This window comes from Hemicordylus capensis, chromosome 3 (assembly GCF_027244095.1).
Source record: "Hemicordylus capensis ecotype Gifberg chromosome 3, rHemCap1.1.pri, whole genome shotgun sequence".
NCBI classification, from domain to species: Eukaryota; Metazoa; Chordata; class Lepidosauria; order Squamata; family Cordylidae; genus Hemicordylus; species Hemicordylus capensis.
Window position 1 is genome coordinate 152,507,566 of NC_069659.1, and position 10,006 is coordinate 152,517,571.

The window sequence follows — 10,006 nt, forward strand, 5'->3', positions numbered from 1 at the left end:
AGGTCATACATGCAGGATGGCAGGAACAGACAGAGCTTCCAAAATCCACGATGAGTAAGTGGCAACTCTAATCATCATCTCCATGTGGCTTTCCCTTCATAGAATGCCTTTCAGATATGAATTTTGTATCATATGATGTGGCCCTTATATCTAGTAATGTGGCCCTCAGTTCCCATCATGAACTGGTTGCTCCCATGCATCACAAAACTGGTCCACAATGACATTGCAGTGGGTAGGTTCTGTGGCACATTTAAATGCCACAAGGGTGCAAATGCAGCTTTACTGAAGCCAACTGGTTCACCAAACCCAGACAGGGGTGTAGTGAAGTTAAAGTATGCTCTGGGACAAAAAGTGAAGCTGGGCCCCTAACCCCTCTTCTTCAGAGTAGCACAAAGGGGAGCATAAAGAGCAAGCTGCCTTCTAGCCAGTGGTGCCACCTTAGGGGCCCAGGGACATCTCCCCCTACACTTGTTCAACTGTAGCTACTCCCTTGAACCCAGATCGATTCATCAGCATTTCAAGATCCAAGGCAAAGAACTTTCTTGGTTTTACTTCCCAAGATCCTTGCCACTGGAAAAGCCAGGGATTGAACCTAGGACCTTCTACACCACCTCTAGGTTATGCAGACCCATCTAAACGGATTCCCTGAACAGCATGATTTCCCACTGGGTCACTGGTGTATTTATCTCCTACGGTAGATTGCAGTATGCAACCCTTGAATTTCTTTAGGAATTCAGAGTCAGCCTAAGTTTGAGAAGACCGCAGTCTCCTTAGCTAGTGATCGTACTTGATTAGCATCAAAAATGTTTCTCTCTTTTTTTAAAAAAACGGAGCTAGATGACCTGATTTCCATAAATATTTTGCTTTTCCCCTTCTCCGAAGTGCGCTCTCTCTCTCTCTCTCTCTCTCCCCCTCTCCTCTCCCAGTGAATGTTTTTGCATTGAAACTGACGATGTAAATGAAGCGCTGCTGTTGCTGTCTGGTTTTAGTTACAATGTCTGTTTGTTGACATCTCACGTGAAGGCCTGCTGTGTCTCTGGCTCTGTCTACTTCATTTCCCCTCTAATTAGGCTTTGCCCTCAATTAAGTTAATGATGCAACTTTTTCCTATAGATCATTTGCCCCTTCACTCAATTAGCAGAATACTGAAGGGCGCATCCCTCTTTGGCTTGAGTTGCTTGCCTCAGGCCACAGTACTCTGCTGCTCAGTACAGAATATTTAGGAGAAAGGAACTGCTTACTGGAAATACATATTCCTAAATAACTGAATGAAGGGAAGTCTGATGTCAATAAGGGCACCAGTCACAATTCAGCCCAAGGCCAAGGCCATTGATGACATATTGCAAGGTCACTGTGTACCCAAATGACCCCAGAAGTCAGGTACACAGTGCTGCTATGCTGTCTATCCCCAGAGGCTGTGCACTTGTAGTGCCTCCCTGTTCTATGCCCTATATGGAACATGGCACTGATTGTTCTACCGCAGTGAACGTCCCTCTGCATCTCCATGCAATAGTCTCCAGTTGTCTCTGCCAAGGCTGGCCTGAGCATGCAAGTAGCTCTGTGTCTAGAGTCTGGCCAGCATGGCGTAGAGGGAACACATTGGACATATAACTGTTGGACATATTTCATTCAGCAAGCCACATCCTGGAGGTTTTGAAGAGGCTGGATGAGATTAGGGCAGGGCTGCACAACTTCAGCACTCTTTCAGATGTTGGACTACAGTTCCCATCAGGCATGATTACTGGCCACTGTGGCTGGAGATTATGAGAGCTGCAGTCCAAAAACAGCTGGAAGGAATGTGCAGCCCTGGATTAGAGCAGTCACCACCACTAGTACAGTGCAGTACTTGCACATTACCCACTGTACTTGGATCACTCCTCAGTGAGGACAAACTCTCATTGTCACAAGGTTGAATGGTATTGAGCCCTTTCTCGTGATCCATGAGAAGGGTTTGAAGGGGCAAGGGGAGCAAGTTCCGAAAAAGCTTACCTACCCTGCAGATGATCTTCGTCTTCTTGCTGGGTGGCCACATCGGCTTCTTCAATTAATGGTTGCCAACTTCTGCTGGTAGCTCAGAGGGTCAGGGTGCCAGGACGCGCTGCCCTGCATTGCCCTGTCCCCGGAACTCCCAGAATGCACTGTGTGAGTTAGGGAAGTGCTTGCTTGCCGAACCCTGTTTAGGAGGGTGACTCCAGAGGTGGGTTTGCCGCCAAGGCACTGCTTGGATCAGGCATGATCCTGGAGGTATACACACAAGGGGAAAACTGGGCTGGGCTTCCTTAGCCTGGTTTTGCCTGCACGTGTGAATACCTTCAGTGACTCTTTGTCCTAAATCAGCTCTATTGTCATTAGACAACCTGCTACCGTGTTTTTGTTCTTTTGTTCCTGGGGGTGTACCATTTTAAGAGCATGCTTCAAATGGTACAACCCAGGAAGCCAAACTCCATCTTTCAGGCTTCTCTTTTATGCTGATTAAATATTGAATATTCCTGCTTTATATTACTAGAAGGAACTGGTAATCTACCAAGTCCTTATAACCCACATATTCTCCATTTTACCATAAATTTGTACGATACGCCAATGCAAATGCTTGTTCATGGAGTGTTTTTGCTTTGGAGGCAAAGTATATGAATACTCATTTGTAGCTGCAGCATTTACATATGTATGTGTCGCTCAGTTCTCCATGGACAGGTGACGTGCAACTTATTTAGAACATTTGGAAAATATCCAGGGGAAGCAGGCAGAGATGGCACTGAAAACATGCTAGAAGAAATGTATTTAATTCTTTCTTTTGATAATTAATCCAGTGAATGTGCACATTAACCAACTTACTTTCAATATGTAGATGCACTTTATCCACTGGGAGAAGGGCCTCTTCTGCAGTGGCCCCAAGGTTGTGGAACTCTCTACCAAGAGAGATCCATAGATCCCTATAACAACTATCTGTAAATGGGCAAAAGTTTTTTGTTTTGTTTTCTTGTGGGTGGCCTTTGAAAATTAACCGTTTCTTTCTTTCTTTTTTGTCCTTATATGGATCATATTGCAATACTGTTCCTTCTTTTGTTTATTGTCAGTTGGTTTATTTCAATTTTTTAAAATGCTGTGCTATTTAGTTTCTGAACCACTTTATATACACGTTTTAAAATAAATAAATAAAAGTAGGATTGCAGCTAAAGTTTACAACAATCTGTTAAACACATTAGCTCAGTGATTTTTACAATCACCCTATAGGGTAGAGCAGTACCATCATCTTCTTAGACACAGTATTTGTCTCAATATGTTAAATATAGCACAGCTAGAGTTGGATCAGGGTGTTTATATTAAGTCTTTATACGTATTATCAGTGCTCAGAAAACAATGGCTGACATCCAATTTAAGTTACTCAATATTGCTACTCAGGAGTAGTAATCTAAAGAACTACTTAATTTTAATTGGACTTCCATCAAGTAATTTAGTCAGCCACTACATTACTATTTATTGCAACATTGCTGGGATTTAACTACGGCCAGTTATCGTTAAACAGATTAATCTAGTTCAGGAATACCTAGACGCTAGCCCTTGCAAGTGAGTTTTGATGTTTTATTTCTCTGCTTATGCCACAGTGCTTCCCATTATTTCATTGTGGATATGCACCTTCCAAAGATTTAGAGCCAATAATTGATCAAGAATTTATTTGTAGTTTAAATGAACCACTTGGGTGATACATCTAGGGGTTTTATTTACCAACAACTTGTAATAAGTCATGTTAATAGTGTTTGGATATTTGCTGCACTGAGCCACCTCCAACTTTCACTACAATCTGAAGTATTACGAGTATCTTTGCTTTCTTGGTCCCCCTCTCCTCAGCTGCAAACAGAGTGAAGCAGCAAACATGTCTGCTTAGATCTCTGGAGAGTGTCGAACACACATACAAAATTAACAAAAATCAGGACATCCAAATCCATATGCATACCAAAAACTATCCATGAAAAAAAATGTCAACATATACAAATGCAGTTCATGTATTTGGAGGGGAAGAAATCCTCCCTCATGGAATCAAAAAACAGGTACCCTGGAATTGAAGTTTTTGTTCATTCAATTGTTTCATTAACAATGTTCCCCCTACGGCTGGTTCACACATGTACATCATTTAATATTTCATCATCACATGATTAGTCAGTGCTCAACAACTGGCAGCTGAATGTGTGAACGGGCTCTATTGAAAAACTTATTTATTGAATTATGAGGCCATACACAAATACTGCTTGTAGTATTCGAAGTGTGTTGGCTGAGGCTGGATCTACTCAAGCAGCACAATAAAACAGTAATGGGATGGTAGAATCAGGAGGTGGCAGAATGGACAGTCACCACTTCTGACTACAGGTGAGGGATCACATTTTTGAACACTTCCCTTACATAAAAGCTTCCTGTGGATAAGAAGCTACTACAGCAAGGACGGGGTTGCTTTAAAGCCATTCTCCTTGATGTGCTAGTTTGCTGCTTGTAAGGAGTTCTCAAAATGGAGGAACATTGAAAATGGTATCTCACACCAACAGTGGGAAGGGGTATCATCTCAGGAGTCTACTATCTCATTCCACTGTACATGTAGATCTGGCTTCAAGATACACACATCTAGCCCTCCACTTGATGCTATAGTCATGACCTGGCTGACCTGGAAAAGCTCAGGGAGGCAGAGGTATGTGGGTGAGACATTCAGAGATGTGATAGAGGCATCCCACTCCCAGGCTGACAGCTCCTCTGCTGTCACAGAGAATCAAGCTCTCAGGGAAGGAGGACATCAAATCTGAGGAAGAGGGAGTGCTCCCTTAGAATGGACCCCTTCCTTGGGTGATGCACCCATATCCTCTCACACAGAGGATATGGGTGCATCACTCTGGGGGTTGGGGGCCTCCTATTAGTGTGGGATTTGATTATTAGGGGCATACAGAGATGGGCTTGTGACATGCATGTAGACCTCATGGTGATTTGCCTGCCTGGTGCAAAGGTTATGGATGTCATGCAGCATCTAGATAGACCATTGGGCAGTGCTGGGGAGCAGTCAGCTGTCATGGTGCACATCAGCACAAATAATGTTGGGAAATGCAGTTGGAAGGTTCTGGATGCCAAATTTAGGCTGCTAAGTAGCATGTTGAAGTCCAGGACCCCCAGGCTAGCGTTCTCTGAAGTGCTACCTGTTCCACATGCAGGGCCAGCGAGGCAGGCAGAGCTGAGAGCCGTCAATGCATGGATGAGATGGTGGTGCCAGGAAGAAGGGTTTAGATTTGTTAGGCACTGGGATACGTTTTGAGGCAAGCAAAGCCTGTACAAAAGGGATGGGCTGCACTTGAACCAAGTCGGAACCAGACTGCTGGTGCTTAAAATAAAAAAAGCTTTTAAAATGATGCCTGCAGGGTTGCCGACATGAACTGGGTGGTATCTGGTTCAGCAAACAAAATCCCCTAAGGTGTGAGGGTGCAAATATTTCAGATAAACCAAAAGGGGACAGAGCAGAACCAGGAGTAGAGCAGATGGAAACACATGACTGCTGGGCAAAAAGGTCAAATGATAGTAAGGGAGATAGCACATGCCAATGCCAGGTAAGAGACTAGGTGTTTATATGCCAATGCCAAAAGCCTCTGAGCTAAGCTGGGCGAGCTGGTGCTTGGATGCTAATGAAAACATAGATATAGTGGGCATAGCGGAAACCTGGTGGAACGGTGAGAACCAGTGGAACACTGTTATTCCTGGGTACAAACTCTATGGAAAAGACATGGAGGGGATAATTGGGGTGGTGTAGAATCCAGTTCTATCCCAAGAAGGGATAGAATCCAACAAGCTAGAAAATCCGGGCAGACCGGAATCCTCCACAGAATCATTACAGGTTACAATGCAAGGACTGAAAGAAGATGTGTTACTAGGGATGTGCTATCGCTGAGAGTGACCAGTAGTTGGAGAAACAAATCAGAGAGGCATCAAAAGAGAGACATAGCTGTAATTATGGGTGACCTCAATTATGGTCACATAGACTGGACAAATTGACTTCAGCTACCCACACATAGACTGGGCAAATTCATGTTCAGGTAATGAAAGAGGGGCCAAATTTATAGACATGCTAAATGAGTGTGCCTTAGAATAACTGGTCACAGAACCGCCCAGAGAGAAGGCAACCTTGGACTTAATCCTGAGTAGTGCCCAGAATCTGGTGCAATATGTCAGAGTGGTAGAACCATTGGGGATCAGTGTGATCGAATTTAGCTTATATATGAATGAAGCACTGCCAAGCAAGTCCAACACAGATGTGTTCAACTTCAGCAGAGGAAACTTCTCAAAAATGAGGGGACTGGTAAAAAGGAAGCTGAAAGGGTAAGTCAGGAGGATGAAATCACGCCAGAAAGCATGGAACTTATTTAAATCCACAATACTAGAAGCTCAGTTGGAATGTATACCAAAAAGGAGGAAAGGTACCACCAAGTTCAGGAGGACACCAGTGAAGCTAACAATTAAAGCCAGGGAAGCTATGAAAGGAAAGAAGACTTCCTTCAGAAAATGGAAGTCCTGCCCAAATGATGAGAACAGAAAGGAACATAAACGCTGGCAAAAGAAATACAATGAGATAATAAGGGATGCAAAAAGAAAGTTTGAGGAGCATATAGGTAGAAGTGTCAAGGGGAAGAACAAAAATGTAGGAACATAGAAACGTAGGCAGCTGCCATTTACCGAGTCAGACCATAGGTCCATCTAGCTCAATATTGTCTACACAGACTGGCAGTGGCTTCTCCAAGGTTGCAGGCAAGTGTCTCTCTCAGCCCTATCTTGGAGATGTCAGGGAGGGAAAACCTGCCAGGGAGGCAGTTGGACCCTTAGATGATGAGGGTATGAAAGGGATAATTAAGGAGGATATGGTGATTTCATAGAAGCTGAATGAGTTCTCTGCATCTGTCTTCATAGCGGAGGATAACATACCTTCTCTGCAACTGACTTCTTCAAGCTTGGAGGCTGAAGAACTGTGCCAATTTGAGGTGATGAGAGAGGATGTTCTCAACTTCTTGAAAAACCAAAAAATTAGCAAATCACCAGGGCCAGATGGCATCCACCCAAGAATTCTGAAGGAACTCAAATGTGAAATGTGAAATTTCACATGTATAAAAATTTTATACAAATCTATGGTGCTGCCACATTTGGAGTACTGCTTACAGTTCTGGTCACCATATCTTAAGAAGGACATTATAGAACTGGAAAAGGTACAGAAGAGGGCAAGCAAAATGATCAGGGGCCTGGTGCGCCTTATTAGGCAAGGCTACAGCACCTGGGGATTTTTATTTTGGAAAAGAGGCGACTACAGGGAGACATGATGGAGGTAAAATTATGCATGGAAAAGAGAGAGTTGGAGAGAGAGAGAGAAATTTTTCTCCCTCCCTCACAACACTTGAACCAGGGGTCATCCTATGAAACTGAAGGCCGGGAAGTTTAGGACTAACAAAAGGAAGTACTTTTTCACACAGCATAATTAAGCTATGGAATTCTCTGCCATGGGATGTTGTTGTTATTATTATTAATAATAATTCGATTTCTATACCGCCCTTCCAAAAATGGCTCAGGGCTTTGGTGATGGCCCGTAGCTTGGATGGATTTAAAAGGGGCTTAGACAGTGGCGGAGGGAGGCTGGTGGTGGCCCGTGTTCAGCCGCGACCCCCTGGCCCCATCCCCTGCCTCTGACATCAGATGCAGGGAGCCTGCTAGCAAGTTCCAAATATAACATAGGGCCGTGCGGCCCCATTTGGGAGTGAGATCAGCCATAGTTGCATTGGGCAGTGTGGGCCAGAGCAACTCTTCCTGCCTTTAAAGGTGGGGCCCTCCCATGAGGCCCCGTATGGTGGCTCTGATCTTGGGACCTGTCATGGAGGACAGGTCTACCAATGACTACTAGTCTGGTAGCTGTGGGCCACCTCCAGCCTCAGAGGCAAGATGCCTCTAAATGCTGGTTCCTGGGGAACAGAAAAAGAGAGGGCATGCCCTCACCTCTTGCCTGTGGGCATCTCAGGGGCATCCGGTGGGCCACTGGGCAAAGATGCTAGACTGGATGGACCTTGGGTATGATTAAGCAGGGCTGTTCTTTATGTTCGTAACTGATGAATGTGTTTGGGTGAATCAGTCCTCTGAATGATTATATCTGATTCTATTGCCATGGAAACTCCCTTGTTTGATTTTTGTTTGCATGCTTTAATGACTTCCCAGAGGCGTATCTAGGGAAAATAGCGCCTAGGGCAAACACTGAAATTGCGCCCCCTGTCCAAGTATCTGACACCCATCTTTCAGATAACTTTACCATAATATCAGCTGAAAAAAAACAAGTCAGGCTCGTTAATCTTTTAATATTTCAAAAACTATTTTAGCAGTGGACTTAGCCAGACCAAAAAATGCTGGAAAACTACAAATTTCAGTATGCTGGGGCTCATGAAATACCCAAAGACTATGTGGAGGTGTACTTGGAAAACTAAACAGAAGTGCCTGTCTAATTCTCTACTATGCATTGTAGCATCACCATTACATAAGTTTTAAAAATCAATGGAGAATTTGACTTTTCCCAGATACTCTGTAAATAATTAAAGGATATGCAGAGTAAACTGTGTCACTGCTTGGAATATATTCTAGTCTTTCAGAAAGACAATTAAAATGAGAGAAAGAGAGCAAGAAACTCCCAGTGGGCCTTAATATTAAGGATTTCACACTGATTCAAAGACAAATTCACCATTAATAGCCATATTAGCAAGACATCACATTTAACTCACTTATCACAAGAAGCAAAGTAACAGCAAATGAATACAATCCTAGCTCATAAGCATCAGCTCAGTATTCACAAGCCCTGATTCTCTGTACATAGTGCCAACCTGAATATGTGTACAGTGACTTATATTATATATTATTATTTTTTTACCTGTAGCCCCATCAGGGGGCTTCCTAGAGGCAGAGGATTTTGCAAAGGTTCCTCCTCCCCCCACTGGCCTCTAGGGCCTCACAGGGACCATTTGAGCATGTGCAGTGGCCATTTAAAAAAATCTTTTTTTTAATGGCCACTGAAAACAAAATGGCCACTGCGCATACTCAAATGGCCTCTGCAAGGCCTGGCATGACCTAGGGCCTCACAGAGGCCATTTGAGCATGCACGGTGGCCATTTTGTTTTTGGCAGCCATTTTTTTAAAAAAAATAATTTTACAAAATGGCGCCCCCCTTCAAGTGGCGCCCAGGGCATGTGCCCTGCCTGCCCTACCCCTAGATACGCCCCTGCTTCTGGTGCACTTACTCCACTATTTGCATTGGTTTCCAATCATGTCTATCTCATTTTATGTTCACAGATGCATTGGATGAAGACTCTCTGGTTAAATCTTTCTGTTATGGAGAGGTCATTACTTCAGTCTTGTGATCGACAATGCCCCTTTTGTCCTTGTACTTCTGTGATGCTTAGAACTGCTCCTAGATCATCCAATGATAATTCAATTAAATGTAACATGGAACATACCACACATCATTATGATTTAGCATCCTCAATATACTTGCAAAATGTGTATGTCATCTACATGTTCAGACTTCATCACCAAAATATAGTGTTGCCCAATACAGGATCTTATGCAACATCCTCATTTCTTGAGAGGAACATGTCCTCCTCATGTGATGCCCAGCAACAGAACAAACCATCAAGCTGCTGTAATGAAGTACTGTCTGTTTCACCTGATGAATGCTCCTTTGCCTGTTGAATGAGAAAAACAGGCAGACACCAAACAAACAGAAACAAAGCTTCCACCTGCAGTCTGATATTGTACCACTCAGGCATAGGTCTACCACCTCAGTAAGTACTAGCCCAGTATCTACCAGTTATTTCCTAAAAAAAAAGTCCAATTGTTTTCAAAGCAAGTATATGCGAGCACAGTGTTCCTCCATCATAATAATAATAATACAATCAACCTTGGATGCAAGTCATGTTCAATATTACAAAAAGGAATTGTGTAACAGCCAAGAAGTCTGTCTCAG

The 10,006-nt window shown here is 43.5% G+C and overlaps 1 long non-coding RNA gene across 1 annotated transcript in view; it reads left to right on the top strand.

Moving 5' to 3' along the window:
* LOC128349295 (uncharacterized) overlaps positions 1-9,600 on the top strand; it is a 52,358-nt gene extending 42,758 nt beyond the window's left edge. Inside the window, exon 3 of the long non-coding RNA XR_008318714.1 lies at positions 9,334-9,600. This is a non-coding gene — a long non-coding RNA (uncharacterized LOC128349295). The remainder of the gene's footprint in view (positions 1-9,333) is intronic.
* The last annotated feature ends 406 nt before the right edge of the window (positions 9,601-10,006 follow it).